We start from the raw sequence: 21,572 nt of genomic DNA, 5'->3' as shown, positions 1-21,572 counted from the left end.
ATAGCAAATCATGTAGCGTCTTTGTAGGTCATAGTTGCAACTCAGAGTTACAATGGAAAGCTTTTGGAAGGTTTTAAGCAAGGAACTAAAGTGATCTAATTTTTGCTGTATAAGGTACATTCTGGTCACTCTGGGACAGATGAATTATGGAGAGGCTGACCTGGAGGCAGTGAGGCTGATTAGGAGGCTGTTGGAGCAAAGTAGTCAAGAAATGCTGATAATGGCTTAGACTGAGGCTATGTCAGGGACAGTGGGAGTGTTGAGTGAATTTGGTATGTTTTGGAGGTAGAGCCAGTTTTTTTCTGTTTGTTTTTGGCCTGGATAGTGTGTTTGAGGGGGAATAGGACGGGAGGATATCAGTAGTTTACACTGTAGCATTGTAAATATATTGGAAACAGTTTAAGTACACCCATAAACTGTGGTACATCTATACAATGAAGTACAGTGCAGATATAAAAAAAGAATGAATATCTCTATGAACCAATATACAGTATAATTTCTAGAACATATTGTTAATAAGAAACATTGTTTTTTCACTCAGTAATAAATTTTGTTTTCTCTGATTGATTTAAAATCTTTTTGTCTTGCTTGATTTTTTTTCTGCAGATAAACTAGAAATTTTAGTTTTTCTCCTAAAAATACAATGATCTTTTTTTGGGGTAAAGATTTTATTTGTTTTTTAGAGATGGGGGAGGGACAGAGAAAGAGAAATAATTAATGTGTGAGAGACACATCCATTGGTTGCCTCTCACACGCCTCCAACTGGGGACTTGGCCTGCAGCACAGGCATGTGCCCTGACTGGGGATTGAATCAGTGACCTTTTTGGTTTGCAGGTTGGTGCTCAATACACTGAGCCACAACAGCCAGGGCCAATGATGTTCTTTCTTACAAATTTCCCTCTTGGGTTTTCTTATCATCCTGCTTTAAGGAAATCCACATATTCAATATAGTTGCTCACAGTTTGACCCACACCAAATGGTTATTTAAACCAAATATCTGAGCAGCAAACTGAGCTTATCATTCTGGAGAAAGTATGATTGAACAGCTAAGACCATTGTGTGGTTGAAGAAAAGACCACACAGCCTGAGCTCCTCGGTCTGGATGAGAAGAGAACCACTGATAACTGGACATCACTGGCCCTAAACCATTGCTTCTGCCTGCCCCCACCACAAATGCTATAGGATTGCCACCCCCTTTGGACTCAGCTTTAATTCTCAGAGTTTCATCTGGTCCTTTATGGGCAGAGGTTACCTGAAGTTCACATGGATGCCCAAATTTCCACAAGCCTTGATTTTTTTCATAGTGACCAAGATCTGAAGTTGAGCCCATCAGTACTATAGCCCTGCACTGACTTTTTGATTTCAGAAGCAATTTGACTCTTTCAGTAACCCACTCAAAATTTTTCTTTACCATCTGGAGCCCTTCAGGAGTTACTTCCTTGAGGTCACAATATGACTATCTTTCTGTCTGCTTTGATCTCTTGATGAACAGAGTTTCCAGGAATCATTATCAGTTACATCAGCAAAAATAATTTCTTTGGTAGTGACATCAACACCAAATGCAGTCTTCATATTAACCAGTGTACAGTCCTAGACAACCAGGATTTCCCCAATATTTCAAAAATAGCCTGTGTAACATGGCTCGTGATATCCACTTCAGTTTGGCTTATAACAAGTTCAGCAAAGCAAAATTTTACAGCAATGATCTGTTCCTCAAATCACTGTGGATCATTATTGACATCATCCTTAAAAAACACCTCCACTTTAAAAAGGTAAAACTTGTACCCTTCCTTGACACCAGTATTCTTTTGAGAACAGAATCAGTTGCTGTTGTTCTACAAACTCATTCATTTGGAATAATTTCACACTTACATGCAGTGGAAGCTGACTCTTCACATTTTCTGGTGAAAGCAGTTTTGATAACTGCCTCCTATAACAACTGCAAAATACAGCTAATAATTTTATTTGAGGTTGTAACTTTTCCTTCTAGGTGATTCTTTCTGGCTACATTCCCTATTGTAATCTGGTCCTTGGACTGCAGGAGGACTTTTCCTGGACTATCTAACAATTCACAGGCTTCATTTGTTTTACCCTCATAGAGGTTGTTTTTGTTTTTGTTTTTTTTTTTACCCAATGTTCAGGACCTCAGCTGTTGCCATTATCCTGGGTGGGCTAGGGGCAGTGACTGAACTGGGAAGACACATAGGACTTTGGAAAAAAAGAGTCAAGAAACATACTGCTAATAAGTTCAAAAGAATAACTATAGTGTGCTGCCTTTTAGGTAAGAAAAAGAGAGAACCCAGAATATGGATATGTATTTGCACATTTGTATAAAAACATACCCAGGAAGGATAGCCAGAAACTGATGATACTGGTTTGCCTACAGGATTTGGGTGGCAGCAATGTGGAAATGAAGAGGATGGAAATGGTATAGTAGGGATGGATAGAGGGATGCTTTTCTGAGCATATCTTTTTATATATGTGTACTTTTAGAACCATACAATGTTTTATATAATTATAAACAAATATACAAAGTCTGTCAGGATGAGAAGAAAAAACCCCAAGTGAAATACAGACAAAAATGGACCTAGGCAGCTTGAACCTGAGTCTTGGCTTCTCGCCTTTCTCCCTCAACAACATGAGCTTCAGCACCATCCCTAGTTTCTCCACAAACTACTGGACCCTGGGCTCTGTGCATACACCCAACCACCAGGTCTGTCTGGTAAGCATTGTGGCCAGCGTCTATGCAGATGCTGGGGGCTTGGGCTCCCCAATCTCAGTGTCTCACTCCACCAGTGTGGGGCAGCTGGGGATCTAGGGGCCTGGCTGCAGGGGTGGCTGAGGGTCTGGCAGGCATAGGTGGCATCCAGAACGAGAAGAAGACTCTGCAATGCCTGAATGACTGCATGGCCTCCTACTTGGAGAGGGTGAGAAACCTGGAGGCTGATAATTGGAGACTGGAGAGCAAAATCTGGAACACCTGGAGAAGAAAGGATCCCAGATCAGAGACTGGGGGCATTATTTCAAGATCATCGAGGACCTGAGGGTTCTTTGCAAATTCTGTGAACAATCCCCACATCATTCTGCAGATTGACAATACCTGTCTTGGCTGCTGATGACTTTAGAGTCAAGCATGAGACAGAGCTGGCCCTGAAATGTCATTGATGACACCAGTATCACTTGACTATAGCTGGAGACAGAGGTTGAAGCTCTTAAGTAAGAGCTGCTTTCATGAAGAACTGTGAGGAGGAAGTAAATGGTCTACAAAACCAGATTGCCAGCTCTGGGTTGACCATGGAGTTGGATGCCCCCAAATCTCAGGACTTCAGCAAGATTATGGCAGACATCTGGGCTCAGTGTGATGACCTTGCTTGGAAGAACTGAGAGGAGGTAGGCAAATACTGGTTCCAGCAGATTGAGGAGAGTACCACAGTGGTTACCTCACAGACCTCAGATATGAGCTGCTGAGATGACGCTCCTAGCTGAGATGTATGGTCCAATCCTTGGAGATTGACCTGGACTCATTAAGAGATCTGGAGGTCAGTTTGGAAAACAGCCCAAGGGAGGTGGAGGTATTCCATGCCATGGAGGTGGAACAGCTTAATAGGATCCTGTTGCACCTGGGGCAGAGCTGGCCCAGACCTGGGTGGAGGGTCAGTAGCAGGCCCAGGAGTAAGAGGCCCTGCTGAAGAACATCAAGGTCAAACTGTTGGCTGAGATTGCCACCTACTGCTGCTTACTGAGAGAAGGAGATGACTTTGATATTGTTGATGCCCTGGACCAAAGCCACTCCATTCATACCATTTAAAAGATCACCACCCGCAGAATTGGGAATGGCAAAGTGGTGTCTGAGGTCAATGGCACCAAAGTTTTGAGCCGTTAAAGGCAGCAGAAGTGGGGCACTCCTTGGCAGGGCAGGAGGCCAATAAAAAGTTCAGAGATCAAAAAAAGACCTAAGTGGATTTCTTATGAATAACAATCAAGTTGAAAGGGAGAATTAAAAAAACTACACTAATTAGCTACACAGAATTTTGGCTGTAAACTCGAGGCTGAAACAAAAACTTCATAAACTGTCAATTGATGGTTATGGGTGTCAATTCAGCACCAACAACAACCTCCAATTTAGGGTGCAATAAAGAAGGAAACTTTAGGTCAGTTGTGATACAGCATGGCTGCAAGGCAGCCCTGGGGCCAGTCTCCTCTCTGGCTAGACAGCTCTGTTCTTGAGAAAAGTTTGGTGTTACAACTTCAATGTTGGGGAAACTCAGTCTTCAGTCTTCAGTGTAAAATGAACAGTACTTTCTGTGAGCCAGAGGGTAACTTCCTTTATAGACAGAAGTCCCTGCCCCTGGCTCCTGATTGGTCTGTCCTTTTGCAAATGAGGACTCCAAATCCTCACAGTTTGATTGGTCCAAAAAGCACTTTCCTGATTGGTCAGAATGGAACCCATATGTAAGTGTATTATTATGGAATAAATTCAGATGTGATGTTGCTATTCAAAGGCTATATTTCTCTGTCATTTTGAGATGTTGCCACATTGCTCTTATGTTTGGACCTAGGCTTCCCCATTAATAATAAGGAATAATGTATATTTCTCCTCCCACCCCTAGCTTTGAGATTTAGTTGACATATAACATTTGTATGAGTTAAAAGTGTACAGTGTGATGATTTGATATGTGTGTGTATATTGCAAAATATTTACCACAATAAGGTCAACACATCCTTCACAAAATTTACATAATTACCATTGTGGTGGTGTTATGATGGATAGATAGTGCATATTCACAACCTGGCCAACAAAATAACTTAGCATATAGGGATTTTTTCCCAAATGGGTGAGTTGAATTGGTGTCTCACTGCATTTTTTTTGGTATTTTTTTAAGTTGTTATTTATTGGGGGGAGGGGGAAAGAGAGGGAGAGAAACAGCTATTGGTTGCCTCCTGCACATGCCCGGACCAGGGGCCAGGGACCAAACTTGCAGCCCAGGCATGACCTGACTGGGAGTCCAACTGGCAGTCCTTTGTTTTGTGGGATGTTGCCCAGCCAACTAAGCCAAACCAGTCAGGGCTCACTGTAGTTTTACTTTGCATTTTTCTAGTTAGTGAGAGTAAGAGTCTATTCTTATTTTAAAGACTTTCTTTTCTTTGAACTCTCATCAGGTTTTCAAGCAGAAATGAAGTATCTTTATTTATATTTCATTTTTTTCTAATTCAGGTATAACATGTACAGCAGAGTGCATAATTCTTAATATAGTGAGATGGATTTTCATGAGCCTCAACACTTATTCTGGGGGTTTTGGTAATTTTTACTGGAAGATGTCAACAAAAATTTATATTCACCTCAAGTGGTCCTTGTATGGTTTGTGTACTGAAATATTACTAAGTTATAGTTGTCTTACTAGGCCATCAAGAAAAAGAATCAAGTTCACATGTGTAGGCAGTGACCTTGTACATTACACCTGCTGTCTGATAGTGACTATCAGATGCATTTCTATATTAGAGATGTTAAAATGTGGAAAAAACTCCATCTTAAAACTGAGGTAATATAAACTGTATGATTGAGGCATAGTGTTTCTTGTTTTGTTTTTGTAGAAAAGTACTTTTACTTGAACAGGGACCAGAGATAGAACCTATGTAGGAGTTTGGGTTGGTCGTGGGCAATTCAAGTGTGAGCTTTTGAAATTCTCTCCCTGCCCCCATTCCTTCAGAGTTTAATGGATATTTATTGTTTGTCTAGAACTTTTCCTTCTAGCAAATTGTTTTTTTCCCCTCCACAATGAAGTTGTGTGAGTGAATCTTCATATGTTAGGTCATTAATAACATTGTTTATACCTAAAGCATTATTAGGAACTTAAAGAGTAATTTTTCTTGAATTCTATGATAAAAATCAGAGTAATTTTGTTGACTCTCCAAGAATAGTAAGCAATATACATACTTACATTCATTGTTAGCTGGTACTGTGTTAAGTCTTTTTATTTCCAGCAATCAAAACATTGCCTTTTTTCCCCCTTATTAAAGCATTATTTTTTAGAGCAGTTTTAGGTTCACAGCAAAATTAAGCAGGAAGTACAACGAGTTCCCATATATCCCTGCCCCCATACACATAGCCTCTTCCACTGTCAACATCCTGTACTAGCAAATTGGTTAATTTTGAATTGACTGATACCCTTAACTTTTGGGAAAATAAGCAGTTTGAATATAGTTTGACATCATCCTGAAATTTGTTTTATAACATTTCTCTCACTTTAAAAATGATATTAATCTTAGTTCAAAAACAAAGAAACATTGACTAGAATTAAATTACTTGCTTCCTAGCTGAGTTTTCTTTTGAAGGGACAAAATGAAAAAGATTTTCAACCTTAATAGCAACAATTATGCCCTCCTTTGATTCCTAGAAATATTGTGAAAATTGAAGTTTTTTCAGCCTCTTGTCTCTTTTTTTAAAAATGTAAACTGTTCTCACTAGATGTTTGAACTTTTTAAAAAATACTTTTCTTTTCCATTTTCTTTCCTTTTTTTAAAGCTTTTATTTATTTATTTTTAGGCAGAGGGGAAGGGAGGGAGAAAGAGGGAGAGAAACATCATCATGTGGTTGCCTCTCATGCGCTCCCTACAGGGGACCAGACCTGCAACCCAGACATTTGCCCTAGACTGGGAATCAAACTGGTGACTCTTTCGTTCACAGGCTGACACTCAATCCACTGTGCCACACCAGCCAGGGCAATGCTTGAACTTTTTAATTAAAATTTCTGACTTGGGCCTTAGCTGGTGTGGGTTAGTGGATTGAGCACCAGACTGTGAACCAAAAGGTCACTGGTTTGATTCCCAGTCAGGGCACATGCCTGGGTTGCTGGCTGGGTCCATGGTTGGGGGCGTGTGAGAGGCAACCTATTGATGTATCTCTCACACATCACAGTTTTTCTCCTCTTTCTCATTCCCTTCTCCTCTCTCTAAAAGTAAATAAATAAATCTTTAAAAAGATAAAAGTTCTGACTTGAAGTACTACTGGCAAATGTAAATAATTCCAAACTTGGTATGTAGTAGAGACTCCAGTCCGATTTAAGTGAGCTTGCCCAGAAATGAATTAGATAATGATTAGGATGCAGCTATCATAAAGATTATAAAGTCCTGTAAAATGTTATTAGTGAAGAATGGGATTTAACAGCTGAGAGGAGAGGGCTGTGAGCTCACTGATGCTTGGAAAGCACCCATGGTTTAGAGCTCAAATGGAAAGGCAAGGCCATAAAACTTTATGAAGACTATAGGATTTTCTCAGTAAGACAGAAGACTCAAATAAAAAAATTATATTTTTGATTACATTAAAATTAATATTCATTTAAAGACACCATACATACAATGAAGAGGTAAATCACAAACTTGAAAAAGAAACAGTAAATACTATGTATAATAAAGAACTAGTATCCTGAACAGAGCTGCTGTATAGATGTACAACCTGTGCAGTCACACAAGACCTCATGCTTATTTTAATGCTCAGCTCTCACTCTCTTGAAATTCTTAATTTTTGAATAAATGGCCCTACATTTTAATTTTATATTGGGCCCTGCAAGTTACATAGTCAGTCCTGGTCTTGAATCTGTAAAGTCTACTTACTAATTAATAAGAAGAGACAACCCAATAATAATGGCTAAAGTCTGTGAATAAAGGAATACAGAAAGGAACATAGATAGATAATTAGTTAGCATTTGAAAAGTTCGTCAATGTGATATGATAGCATTTAATATGATAGCAAATATCATACCATTGTATATGTTCTAAAATGCTACCAGTCAAGAAATCTAACTTTACCAAGTATTGGAGAGGAAATGTTATTAATCCATTTACCTCTGGTGCATTATAAGGTGATACAACTGGAAGACAGTTTGGCATTTTGGTAAAGCTGGGAATTTGCATGTGGTGTATCCCACCAATTTCACTTGGTTTAAAGCATGCCCTAAAGAAATTCTTGTTCACATGCACCTAGAGACATATATTGATGTAATAATGTTGATTAAAGCAAAAAGTAGAAACCATTCAAATATCTGTCAACAGAATGGTTAATTATGGTGCATTGTGTCATATTTATATAATGAAATACTTAAGATAAATGAAAATGTAATATGGATAAAGCTTAGAAAAATATTGAGTGAAAAAATTCAAGTCCTTGAAGACTTCATATAGCCTAACAATTTACTAAGCTGAAAAAGGAAGCAGGGAACACAAGCAAAAAAAAAATTGTTTAGAGGCATATACACATGTGACAAAGTTATTTTTAAAAATGTTATAACTTTGGCTGGTAAACACTCAATACAATATATAGATGATGTGTTACAGAATTGTACACCTGAAACCTATATAATTTTATTAACCAATGTCACCAATAAATTCAATAAAGATTAAAAAAAGAAAAAAGTAATAATTATTCAGGATGGGATACATAGGAAGATCTAATGTTACATGTGTTCTTCTGTAGGATGGTGATTTGCAGTGTTCGTTTTATGCTTGCTTACATGAATCTTTCCATATATTGTGTGCATCAAATATTACATTAAAGAATAAAAGGGGAAAATGAAATAAGCTACTATTGTCAATAGTTTATCATGTAGATAGAGGAATGGATTGAGATATAGAAAGAAAACTAGCTTATAGAAAATAGATTTCAAGAAAAAGGAGGTGATCTAAATGAGAGCATTTAGTTGCACAGAATGTCCACATAAGTCCCTTCCAGTTCTGATGTTAAATAATTTTAATATTGTGTTTCATGTGTATTCTATATTTCCCTCATATTTAAAAAATAGTTATGAGCAATTGTCATAAAAACAATACAATTTGTTTTATTTTTAATTTAATCCATTTAAGTGTTAATATCTTGTCACCTTTTTTTTTGTACTGTATTTTCTAATCTGAAAAAGTCTTTCATGAAAACTTTACTTTTAAAAAATAAGTAGTGCCATCTGTCTTCCTAAAAGACCAAAATGGAGGCTACCATTTCGAGGTAAGTATTCAATTTTGTATCTTTGATTACTTAACATTTTTTCCCCTAGAAGTTAAGTATAGAAGGGTAATGTGAATATTGGTTAGATTCTAAATCTTTCAGTTTATCTGGGGCAGGAAGGGGGTGGAATACTAGGCTTTGTTTTAGGACAGTTATATGTTTAGGATTACGTTTGTCACACAGTGAACAGAGCTCCATGAAAGAGAGAGGAGGGGCCAGTAGTGTTGAAAGCTTTGTGGAGAGGTTAATTGAAAACTAAAGAAGCTTTTTTGAATTTGGCAGTTAGGAGGTCATTGCTGGCTCCAGCAGAGTCATTTCAGGACAATTTGTGGCTTACAATGGAGTAAAAAAATGAGGAGGTGATAAAGTCAATATGTCAGCTCTTAATTCATTCGTTAAACCATTTTGTAGTATGTACTCAGGATGTAGCAGTCATTTAAGCACTGGAGTTGCAGTTAGTGTAACCGTGTATCCTGGTTTAAGGCTCTTGAAAATCAATTAATACCTATTTTTTCCATCTTTGAGATATAATTGACATAACATTGTGTAATTACCTACCTATTTTTAATGCCCTCTTTTACTCTCAAGCCTACTGGTTTGGATGATGAATAACATGGTCCACCCTAGTTATGCTGTTAATAAGGAGGGGCATTCCCTGCCTGAGGTTATTGTGCCTGCTAGACTGGGCTTTCTGTCTAGCAGGCAAGTAAGGTGCTTAACAAATAGTTATGAAATTAATTGGTTAATTACACCATTGGTAAGTCCTGAAGAAGTGAAATAATGACTACCCAAATGAGCATTCACTCCTATTACTGTAGGAGTGAAAGTCAGTGGTCTCTGAATTCATTTTGCAAGGTAGATTTCATAGGTAGATTTGTCAGGGAATGTTGAAGAAAGAAGTCATATAAATGAATCCAGGATTTTGAGTTCCAGTGGTTGGAAATGTGATGGTACCATGAACAGAAAAGCAAGGAAACGATGAAGAAAGATTGGTATTAGGGGTGAGAGGGTGGGGCTGTGATATGATGAATACTGTTAGACATATTTGGATTTTTTAAAAAAAAATTATTTTCAGAGAGAGGGGGAGGGAAGGAGAAAGAGAGATACATTAATCAGTTGCCTTCTCATATACCCCCAGCTGAGGACCTGTCCCTCAGCAGAAGCATGTGCCCGACTGGGAATTGAACAAGAGACTCTGGTCCGCAGGCTGGCACTCAGTCCACTGAGCCACATCAGCCAAGGCTCAAGTGTATTTTTTTTAATGTTTATCATAGCTTGTTGCCCAGTAGTTTTGAAAGTAACACAAATCCTCATGCTCTACTATGAGGTCAGAACTGGTAAAGAAAGTTATTTTCTAGTTAAATTTTGGTGAGAAATCCTCATAGGAATTAAGATTCTGGAGCCTTAAAAAGAATGCATTCCCCGGAACTTGTGGTTACTATATCTGTGTAACTTGTCTGTGAAGTCTAATATCCTAAGTACCTTCAGTTGGCTCAGGAGCAAGCTATTTGTTTTAATATCTAGGCAGGAATAACTGTGATCTCTGAGGATTGGATAAGATGATTAAATGAGCTAGAATGATTTTTTTCCTTGAAAGAGCGCACTTGTTAACCTCATTGGAAGTTTTATAAGTAGCTAGGGGAATTTTCATCTTCCTGTTGATACGTTATCTGTGTAAGATGGGAAAGGGCATTCCTTGTTCATATGGATAACAGACCAATAAAAGTTATTAAGGGGTAATATATCAGTGGGATTACAGCCCCTGCAGAGAGGTTTTTGAAACTTTGCATCTTGTTTGCAGTTGTCATTTAGATTTGGAAATTTGAGGTAGATCATATTCATTGTCTTCAATATTGTTATAATTATGCTCTTCCTTGGTAAATTATATTTTAATTTAAAAATGTTTACTTTAAAAATTTCTTATCATGTTATATGAACACTGCGCATAAACAGAGTGGTTTATACTTGCTTTCCAGTTTCTACCAGTTCTTCCTCCTTCAGTTCTTTTCTTTGCCCCAGGGTTCTTTTCTGTTAATTGCATTGGATGTTTGTGCAGTTAGAAAAAATGTTCATAAAGATTATATTGTTGAGTGCCTACTGTTTCTGGTCCTTTGATAACATGCTTTTTGCTTTTACTCAGAAAATAACTGTGGTTAGATTGTCATATAGCCTGTCATACACAGTAAGGATATTGTGAAAGAAATTCTGGCTATCTGTGTAGCATGACCTTTCAGAATTGTTTTCTTTGCTGCATGCATCTCACTTAGCCTTTTGACTGCCACATGACAGAGGAAGTAGTATATAAAGGGCAACATAAATGAATGCCTTGTTGATCTCAATACAGTTTTCTTACATAAGAGCATGCTAAACAGTCACATATGTTATTGTTTTGTTTATGTGGAGGATCGACTAGTTTTATGCACAATACAGAGTATATTCTAAGTGTAATTTTATAAATTTTATAGTGTTTAAAATTTGAATAGAAAAACATTTATGATACTTTGAAAAAGGATCTAGATTTTTATTCAAAGTACTAAGAATTATTAGTGAATGGAGATTATTATGTATAGTCATGAGTAGAAATCCATCTTTTTTTTCACATTTTTAAAAATCAAATCCAACATTTTTGGGGAAAAGACTTTAAAGCAACTTTGAAGGTATCTTCTTGCTGTTCTGAGCATTCAAGAGAAGCTTCCTTAAAACTGTGAAGGAACACAGAGAATGTGAGTAAGCACTGGCCTGATTTTATTTTATTTTTATTTTTTTAAAGTTAAAAAAAAATCCTCACTTGAGGATATGTTTATTGATGAGAGAGAGAGAGAGAGAGAGAGAGAGAGAGGGAGAATCAATAGAGAGAAATGTGAATTCGTTGCCTCCTGTACATACCCTGACTGGGGATTGAACCTGCAAACTAAGTATATTCCCTGACCAGGAATGGAACTTGCAGCCTTTTGGTGCACAGGATGACGCTCCAACTAACTTGAGCACTCTGCCAGGGTAGCACCAGCCTGGTTTTAAACTTTAATTTTCCACTGGTAACATAGCTATTAATGCATGTATTTATTTATTCTTTGTTCAGCAAAGAGGACTTGTATCATGTACTGTGTGGACCCCTGAAGATCAAAGAGCCTGTTTCTATCATTCACGATATGAGCAAGGGTAGCAGAAATAGTTTAGTAGGATCACAACTCCTTGCTTTAGCTGCTAATGCCACTTCCCTTCTAGAATCTAGAGGTAAAGGCAAAGGTTCTAAGGAGAAGCAGGGGTGTGAGGATGGTTGGATTCTTAGGTGAGAGTAGTGCTGGTGGGTGACAGGAAAAAATCTGGAGCTTGGGTTTGATTTTTTTACCAACACTTAGGTCACAGGCAGAGCAAAATGGGAATGCATTCCTGTCAAATGGATTCTCCATGCCAGGTGCTGCCTAGGGCCTTTACATATGTTATTGCTATTCATCCATTTTAAAAAGTTTAGAAATTTAGTATATATACAGAAGAGCACATGAAAACTTAATAATTTGAATAGCATTAAAACATAAAACCTCTAGGCATAATAGGCAAGCCAATCATATGTGCCTTTCTCTATCATATTTCCTTCCCTTTCCTGAAGATACTTTGCTGAATTACTTATTTCCTTGCTCTTTTTAATGTTATCACCTACATTTATATCTCTGAACATCTCTGAACAATATTTAACTTTATATTCATACTCAAGTAAATGGAATCATTGTGTATATCTATTTTGTTTCTCTTAACATTGTAAGGTTTATTCATGGTGATGCGTGTAACTGTATTTTATTGATTTTTCATATTGTAAAATATCTAGTACAATTTATTGAACCATTGTATTAATGTCCATTTGTGTTATGTCTAGTTTTTGGCTATTGTGAAAAATTCCACATTGAACATTTACATATATGTGATGTACTTGGATAAGGATTTTCTTAGTATATAAACTTAATAATGGAATTTTTGATGCAAACTCTTTGAAAGAGGTTGAATTGGCTTATTCTCCCAACAGAGATCACCTGTGAGACGTCATATAGCATTGTGTTTAGTTTACATTTCCTTGGTGACTGATTAGGTTGAACATTTTTGTACCCATATGGTTGGTTATGGTGTTTTTTGGCCTCTGTGAAATTTCTGTTTAATTATTTTGACCATTTTTATATTGGGTTTATGTTCTTTACATGTTCACTTTCTCACTGTAATTTATAAAAATTATTTGATCAATTTTAATTACCTGTTTAACATTCTTCATTGAGCCTCTCTCTCTTTTTTTTTTTTTTAGATTTTATTTATTTTATTTTTAGACAGAGGGGAATGGAAGGAGAAAGTTGGGGAGAGAAACATCAATGTGTGGCTGCCTCTTGTGTGCCTCCTACTGGGGACATGGCCCTGCAACCCAGGCATGTGTTCTGACTGGGAATTGAACTGGCGACCCTTTGGTTTGCAAGCCCATGCTCAATCCACTGAGTCATACCAGTCAGGGCTCTTTTTGTTTTTTGTAATAAGAGCAGTACCAGAAGCCTACCAGAAGCTGGATCTTGCCAGCCTCTCCAGTACTATTCTGCCTCTGCTTTCTGCTTCTCTTTGTATCTTATCTTTGAATTCCTCAAATCCTTACGGTTTCTTAGGTATTAGTATATGTTTTTCTCCCTTTGCCTAGCTAATTTCTTCTCTTCAAATCCGTGTTAAAATTCCCCTTTCCTAAGAAATTACTCTTGGCTTTACCTGCATCAAATCCACATAGTTTGTACCTCTGCACTTATTTTTGAAAAATACAGTAATTCCAGTCAGATGACTAGGCAGGAGCAGGAAGAGAGCAATCAATGTGTTCATTTCTACCAGAGGATTAAAGAAATGCATTGTGCAGCCCTGACTGGTGTGGCTCAGTTGCTTGAGTATGCTCTCACAAAGCGGGGGGTTGCCTGTTCGATTCCCAGTTAGCACACATGCCTGGGTTGCAAGTTTGGTTCTTGGTTGAGGTGTCTGCTGGAGACAACTGATTGATGTTTCTCTCTCACATTGTTTCTTTCTCTTTCTGCCTCCCTTCCCCTTTCTAAAAGTAAATAAGTAAAATCTTAAAAATTGCATTGTGTAAAGTGATAAACAAGGATGAAAGCTGAGTTTAAAGAAGAGAGAATAATCTACTGGTGTGATAATGATACTCTCATTAATGTCTCCCAACTCCTCTTCACAATTCTGTTTTCTGTTTGGATTGAGAAGGGTGATAAGGAAAACACAGTAGTAGAGTTGACCAAGCAGTGGAGTCAACGTGACTGAGCAGGATATGTGGGTTTTAATCATGGCCTTGTAGCTGCTTAAAAGTTAAACTAGCGATTTTCAACCTCTTTCATCTCATGGCACACATAAAGTAATTACTAAAATTTTGTGGCACACCAAAAGATATACCTTTTGCTTACTTAAAAAAATAGATATAATTTTAATTGATTTATGAAAATTAGTAATTACCTACCTTTTTTGTTCCAAAGTGACTTTAAAAAAAAACAGGTGCCTATATTTGTGTATAAGAATTTCCAGTACCAAGAATTAACCAGCCAGGTGCAACAATATTATATTATGTGACCAGTAAGATGCAACTCTATTATATGAACTATATATTTATGGTTCAAGAGAGGGTATTTGCAGTGGATGGCTATTATTTTGTTGGCTGTTGACATTTTTTAATTTGACAGTCTAAGGGAAATGAGTTCAGTGCCCCTGACTAAACAGTCAGGTATTGCATGTTTTAAAAATTCTTATGGCACACCCATTGAAAATCGCTGACCTAAACTATGTATTTTACTAAATTAGTATAGCCCAAATTGCTATAGCAGACTGAAAATGAATAATAGTTCAAACAAAACAGATGTTTATTTCTTACTCATGGAACAGTCTAAAGTGGTTGTTCTTTGGTGAGTGGGTTCTCTTCCAGGTGGTTTCTTCTGTCTTATGTCCCTTTTTCTTTATGACCAATAGAAGAGAAAAGAGAAGGTATAGGCAACACATTAACTTTCTTTCTTTCCTTTTTTTTTTTTAAGATTTTATTTATTTTCAGAGAAAGGGGAAGGGAAGGAGAAAGAGAGGGAAAGAAACATCAATGTGTGGTTGCCTTTCACATGCCCTCACATGGGATCCCGCCTGCAATCCAGGCATGTGCCGGGGCTGGGAATTGAACTGTGATTATTTGGTTTGCAGGCCCACCCTCAATCCACTGAGCCACACCAGCCAGGGCCAAACTAACTTAAAAGACCTCATGTGAAGTGGCATTTTCAGTCAGTATTCCACTGGAGAGAACTTAGTACATGACTGTTTCTTACTGCTCAGGAGGTTAGAATATGTGTAGTCTGCCAAGTTCCCTGACTGTGGAAGAAGAAGAAAAGCCATCTATGTCACAGTAGCTCTGGTAATCTTATTTCTGTATATCTCAGGTCTTAAGGTACAAAATAATGGTTCTATACTCAGAAGATTTATAATATACACACCCTTCTTCCTTAGAGATTAAATTTAAAAGGCACAAAGGCAATGTTTCTGTTGTGACTCCATTTGCCTTGTTCAGTGCACTTTTGAAGGAATATGACATGCTAAAGCTGTTTTTCATCAATATTGGCTCCTTGTTATCACACCAGACTACTCATAGCTCTAACTTTATTTAGTCCCTGGGTACAAACTGTACCATGAATGGAAGCTTATTATATGAGATAAAACAATTCTCATGTTATGTGTTTGTGCAAAGTTGTAGGCAGATGTATTAGTTTTTAAATACTAAATTAAGAACCTGTTTAAATATTCTATATTCTCTTTGGAAAATACATGAACTTTAAATATATTTATAAATAATTAAGGAAGGTGACTAGAACTTTCATCAGTTTATTCATAAATTTGAACTTAAAGGTCCAGCAGTTATGATTTCAAGGAAACTGCTTTAATAGTTGTTTTGTAACTTAAGTTTGATAGATCAAAGTTGGGTAATAGAAGTTTCATTTTTATATGAAATCATTTTTTAAAACTCATTTACTATATGCTTCCTTTTTTAGGGATTTGATAACATTAAGATTATCAAAGGTAATTTAATTTTAGCTATTAGTTCTCAGTTCCATATTTTTGTTGTATTTTTTTCTATTACCATTTATACCCCTTATACTCTCTTCTACCTCCACTTCCTCCCTCCCCTGACAGTCACCACACTGTGGTCCATGTCCATGAGTCCTTTTTCCTTTTTGCTCAATCCCTCCACCCCGTAACCCCCACCTCCAGAGTTGTCAGCCTGCTCTTTAGGAGACTCTCTATTTTGCTTGTTAGTTTGGTTTGTTCATTAGATTCCACATATGAATGAAATCATATGGTATTTGTCTTTCTCTGACTGGCTTATTTGATTTAGATAAATTTTTGATCTGAGTGATTGTAATTTCAGAGGTTAACTTATTTGTTAATACACAGAATCTATTTGTATGTAAGAAGAAAATATCTCTTACGAGAAATGCCCTTGAGAAAAAAATACATTTAAATGAATGCATATGTGCTTATATGTATTTTTTAAAGAAACAAATGAATTAACTCTTGGCTATAGTAGTTACATAATTTAATCTCTTAATCTAATAGATCATGTTTTAATTATTGATTGCTTCAGCAAACCACCCCAAAACCTACTAGTGTGAAACATCCATTTTGTTATGATCTTGTTGAGTGGTCAGGAATTTAGTCAATGCACAGCTTGTTTCTGGTCCATGATGTCTGGGCCTCATGTGGAGAAGCTCAAAATCTGAGGGCTTGAGCCATGAAGGCCTTTTCACTCAAGTCTGGCTGTTGGCGCTGGTAGTCAGTTGGGGCTGGTCAGAATACTCACACATGGCTCTTAAAATGAGCATCTCACAAGCTGGTATCTTAAGAGATAGCACGTGGAATTTGTAGTTTCTAAAATCTGGGTCCAGAAACTAGAAGAGCATTATCTCTGCTTTATGCATTTGGTCAGACTTTCACAGACCTCAGGTATAAGAGGAGAGACAATAGGCTTCACCTCTCAACAGGAGGAATATAAAAGAATTTGGCACCTGTTTTAAAATTGTTCCAGGTCGTTAGGAAGAACTTTTTTCTTTTCCTTTACTGTTTTTTTTTTTTAACCTTACCTGAGGACTTTTTTTTTCATTGCTTTTAGAGGAAGAGGAAGGGAGAGAGAAACATTGATGTGAGAGAGAAACATGGATTGATTAACTCCTGTATATGCTCTAACCAGGGATCAAACCCGCGACTGTTTGGTTATGGGATGATGCTCCAACCAACTGAGCCATGACAGACAGGGCAACATGATATACTATACAGAAAACACTAAAGACTTCACCACAAAACTATTAGAATAAATTAATTCAGTAATGTTGGCGGATACAAGTATCAATATACAAAAACATATTGCATTTTTATTCACTACTAATGAACTATCAGAAAGAGAAATTAAGAAAACAGTTTTATTTACAATTGCATCAAAAAGAATAAAATAAATTTAATAAATTTCCCTGGTAATAAATTTAACCAAGGAAGTGAAAGACCTGCACATTGAAAACTGTAAGACAGTGAAGAAAAAAGCTGAAGGAGACACAAATAAATGGAAAGATATTTGATGTGCATTAATTGGAAGAATTAATATTACTAGACTGCCCATACTTCCCGAAGTAATCTACAGATTCAGTGCAATCTATAGATTTGATTTGATTCAGTATCAAAATTTCAATGTCATTTTTCATAGAAATAGAACACTTTTTGTATGAGAACAAAAGACCCCAAATAGCCAACACAATCTTGAGAAAGGACAAAGCTTGCGGCACCATATTTCTTGGTTTCAAACTATATTATAAAGCTATAGTAATCAAAACAGTATAGTATTGGCCCTGGCTGGTGTAGCTCAGTGGATTGCGTGCAGGTCTGCACACCAAAAGGTTGTAGGTTCGATTTCCAGTCAGGGCACATGCCTGGGCTGTGGGCCAGGTCCCCGATGGGGGGCTCATGAGAGGCAACCACATACTGATATTTTTCTCCCTCTCTTTCTCCTTCTCCTCTCTAAAAAATAAAAACCAAAAACAAAGACAGACAGTATGGTATTGACCTAAATACAGACATGTGAATCAATGGAACAGAATAGAAAGCCCAGAAATAAATTTATGCATACATGTTCAATTAATTTATAACAGAGGAGCCATGAATATACAATGAGGAAAACAGGTTTGTTTGTTTTTTTTAGATTTTATTTATTTATTTTTAGAGAGGGAAAGGAGGGAGATAGAGAGAGAGAAACATCAATGTGGGGTTGCTGGGGGTCATGGCCTGCAACCCAGGCATGTGCCCTGACTGGGAATTGAACCTGCAACACTTTAGCACTCAATCCACTGAGCTATGCCAGCCAGGGAAAACAGGTTTTTTTTTTTTTTAAATTTAATAAGTGGTGTTGGGAAAACTGGAGTACTATCTTACATACAAAAATTAACTCAAAATGAATTTAAGACTTTAATCAAAGACCTGAAACTATAAGACTCCTAGAAGAAAACATAGGGGGTAAGCTCCATAATTGGTTTTGGCAGTGATTTTTTTTTGAGCTGACTCCAAAAGCAAAGGCAACAAAAACAAAAATAAACATGCAGACTACATCAAACTACAAAGCTTCTGGACAGTGAGTGAACCATCAACAAAATGAAAAGGCAGCCCTCTGAATGGGAGAAATATTTGCAAATCATGTATTTAATGAAGGGTTAATATCCAAAATACATACATTACAGCCCTGGCTGGTGTGGCTCAGTGGGTTGAGTGTTGTCCCTCAAACTGAAAAGTGGCTGGTTCGATTCCCGGTTAGGGTACATGCCTGGGTTTAGTAATTAGGTCCCTGATTGGGGATGTTAAAGAGGCAGTCAGTTGATGTTTATCTCATACATTGCGGTTTCTCTCTCTTTCTTTCTCCCACCCTTCCCCTCTCTCTAAAATTAAATAAAATCTCAAAAAAATCCCAAATATATAAAGAACACATACAATTAAATAGCAAACAAACAAATAAACCCCGAACAAAAAGCAATTTGATTATAAAGTGGGCAGAGGATCTGAATAGATGTTTTTCCAAAGAAGACATGCAGATGACCAACAGGGACATCAGAAGGTCCTTAAAATTACCAGTTATTAAGGAAATGCAAATTAATATTTGAGATTGCACCTCACCCGTTCAGAATGAGTGTTATCAAAAAAGAGAATAAATAACAAGTGTTGGTGAGGATGTGTAGAAAAGGGACTCCTTTTTCATTGCTGGTTGGAATGTAAATTGGCACAGCCACTATGGAATACAGTATAAGAACTACCATATGATCTCGCAGTGCTACTTCTGGGTGTTTATTCAAAGAAACAAAAACATTAATTTGAAAAGATATCTGCAATCTCATGATCATTGAAGCATTATTTATAATAACCAAGACATGTTAATAACATAAGTGGATAAAGATAATATATAGAATGGGTATTATTCAGCCATATAAAAAAGGATATTTTGCCTTTTGTTACAACACGGATGGACCTTCAGGATATTATGCTAAGTGAGATAAGTCAAGACCATGAAAGACAAATACTGTATAATCTCACTTATACAGGGGTGAGCAGTAGGTTTATAGTTGTAATACAGAAATATACAATAATTAATAAATAATACAAGAATAAACTGTTTTGCATACTCATAACTGTAAACCTACTTTTGCCAGCCCCTGTATATGGAACTTAAAACAAAAACGAGAAAAAAGTCAAACTCAGAGATATAGCAATTGGTTGCCAGAGGTAGGGGGTTAGAGGTTGGCAAAATTGGTGAAAAAGATCAAAAGGTACAAACTTTCAGGTATAAATAAGTCATGAGGATGTAATATACAACATGGTGACTGTAGTTAATAACACTAAATTGTATATTTGGAAAGTGTTGAGAAAGTAGGTCTTGTAAGTTTTCATCACAAGAAAAAAATTGTGTTGATTTAAAAATAATGTATTTGAGGTTTTGAAGACAATGTTATATTATCTACAGGGTAATGTTACAAATTAAATATAGGACATTATCCAGAAGCTGAGTTTGAAGCATAAATAAAGATTTCAGATCTTTTGGGAACCTAGACCTAGTGAACTATGATGAATTATTACACTCCAAACCAGCAGTTTTCAACTGGTGTGCCACAAGAATTTTTAAAACATGTGATACTTGACTGTTTATCAGGGGCACTGACCTCTTTTCTCTTAGATTGTCAAATTAAAAAATGACAACAGCCAACACAATAACTGTCCAGTGGGAATGCCCTGTCTTGAAGCATAAATATGAAAGGAGACCCCAGAAAAACCAAAGTTATCTTCTGGAGGGCTGGCTCCTTGAAGTACAGGCTCCCCCACCAGGTGGGTGTTCTAGGAATACATCTGTATCAGTGTACCAGATGGCATTGTTGTGAGAGGCTGCATTCAACTTCAGTGGGTTTTTTTGAAGACCCTTTCAGTGCATTTGCCCATTTCATGATGGGTTATGTACAAGCGCATCTACCCACATTGCATTGAGTATTGAGCCATTTTTGACCAAAAAACAGCATGAACCCCATGCCCCACCCTCTCTATTCACCTGATTTCACTCTGAGAGACTTTTTTTTTGTTTCCCTGGATGCAAGAAGTCCTCAAAGGGAAACGTTTTGCTGTTGTGGGAGAGGTGAAACAAACAAAAAAATGACAGAAGCACTAAAAGGCATCAAAATGTACAAGTTCAAGAATTGTTTTGAGCAGTGGGAAAAAAGTCTCTATGGGTATATTGCACCAAATGGAGTGTACTTTGAAGGTGACCAAAGTTTAAACAAGTAAGGATAAATACACAAAATTTTTATAAATAAAAAATTTTTATTTCTTGGGTTTCTTGGGGTCCCCTCTCATAGGTCATGTAATAGAGTTGCTTCTTATTGGTCATGTTGCATAATGGGGTTGCACCTGATTGGTTAATTTTTGGTACCAGAAATCCAAATGTACAAGTATAGGCACCTGTTTTTTAAAAAAGTCACATTGTCTTGGATGATGTGGCTGAGTGGGTCAAATACTGGTGTACAAACCTAAAGGTTGATGGTTTGATTCCCAGTCAGGGCACGTGCCTTGGTTGTGGGCCAGTGTGGGGGCATGCAGGAGGCAAACTGATTGATGTTTTTCTCACATATCAATTGTTTCTCCCCTCTCTTTCTTCCTCTCTTCCCTTCTCTCTAAAAAATAAATAAAATCTTTTTTAAAAAGTCATTTGGAACAAAAAAGGTAGGTAATGACTATTATTTTTTTTGTAAGTCATTCAAAATTGTATTTATTTTTTGTCAGATAACCCAAAGATTTATTTTTTGGTGTGTTGTAGAATCTCAGTAATTAGTTTATGTGTGCCATGAGATGAAAGAGGTTGTAAATCACTGCTCCAAACCATGTAACTCCCAGTACTTTCTTATGTGCACTGGTGGTAGGCTGGGGCAGTTAGGCAGTGAGGGTGGTTTCATGGCAGTGATACTGTGGTATTACCTCAACTTTTCAGGTCATCTCCTAAACCCTAGACACTACCTTCCAAACC

The 21,572-nt window shown here is 37.0% G+C and overlaps 1 protein-coding gene and 1 pseudogene across 2 annotated transcripts in view; one reads left to right on the top strand and one right to left on the bottom strand.

Moving 5' to 3' along the window:
* PIK3CB (phosphatidylinositol-4,5-bisphosphate 3-kinase catalytic subunit beta) overlaps positions 1 to 21,572 on the top strand; it is a 174,917-nt gene that overhangs the window by 38,698 nt on the left and 114,647 nt on the right. The window lies entirely within an intron of this gene.
* On the bottom strand, positions 887 to 2,192 carry LOC123830566 (annotated as a pseudogene).

This window comes from Phyllostomus hastatus, unplaced genomic scaffold (assembly GCF_019186645.2).
Source record: "Phyllostomus hastatus isolate PE091 unplaced genomic scaffold, TTU_PhHast_1.1 phas_scaffold_129, whole genome shotgun sequence".
Lineage (NCBI taxonomy): Eukaryota > Metazoa > Chordata > Mammalia > Chiroptera > Phyllostomidae > Phyllostomus > Phyllostomus hastatus.
The sequence above is the reverse complement of the archived record's forward strand: the minus strand, read 5'-3'. Positions and strand labels throughout refer to the sequence as shown.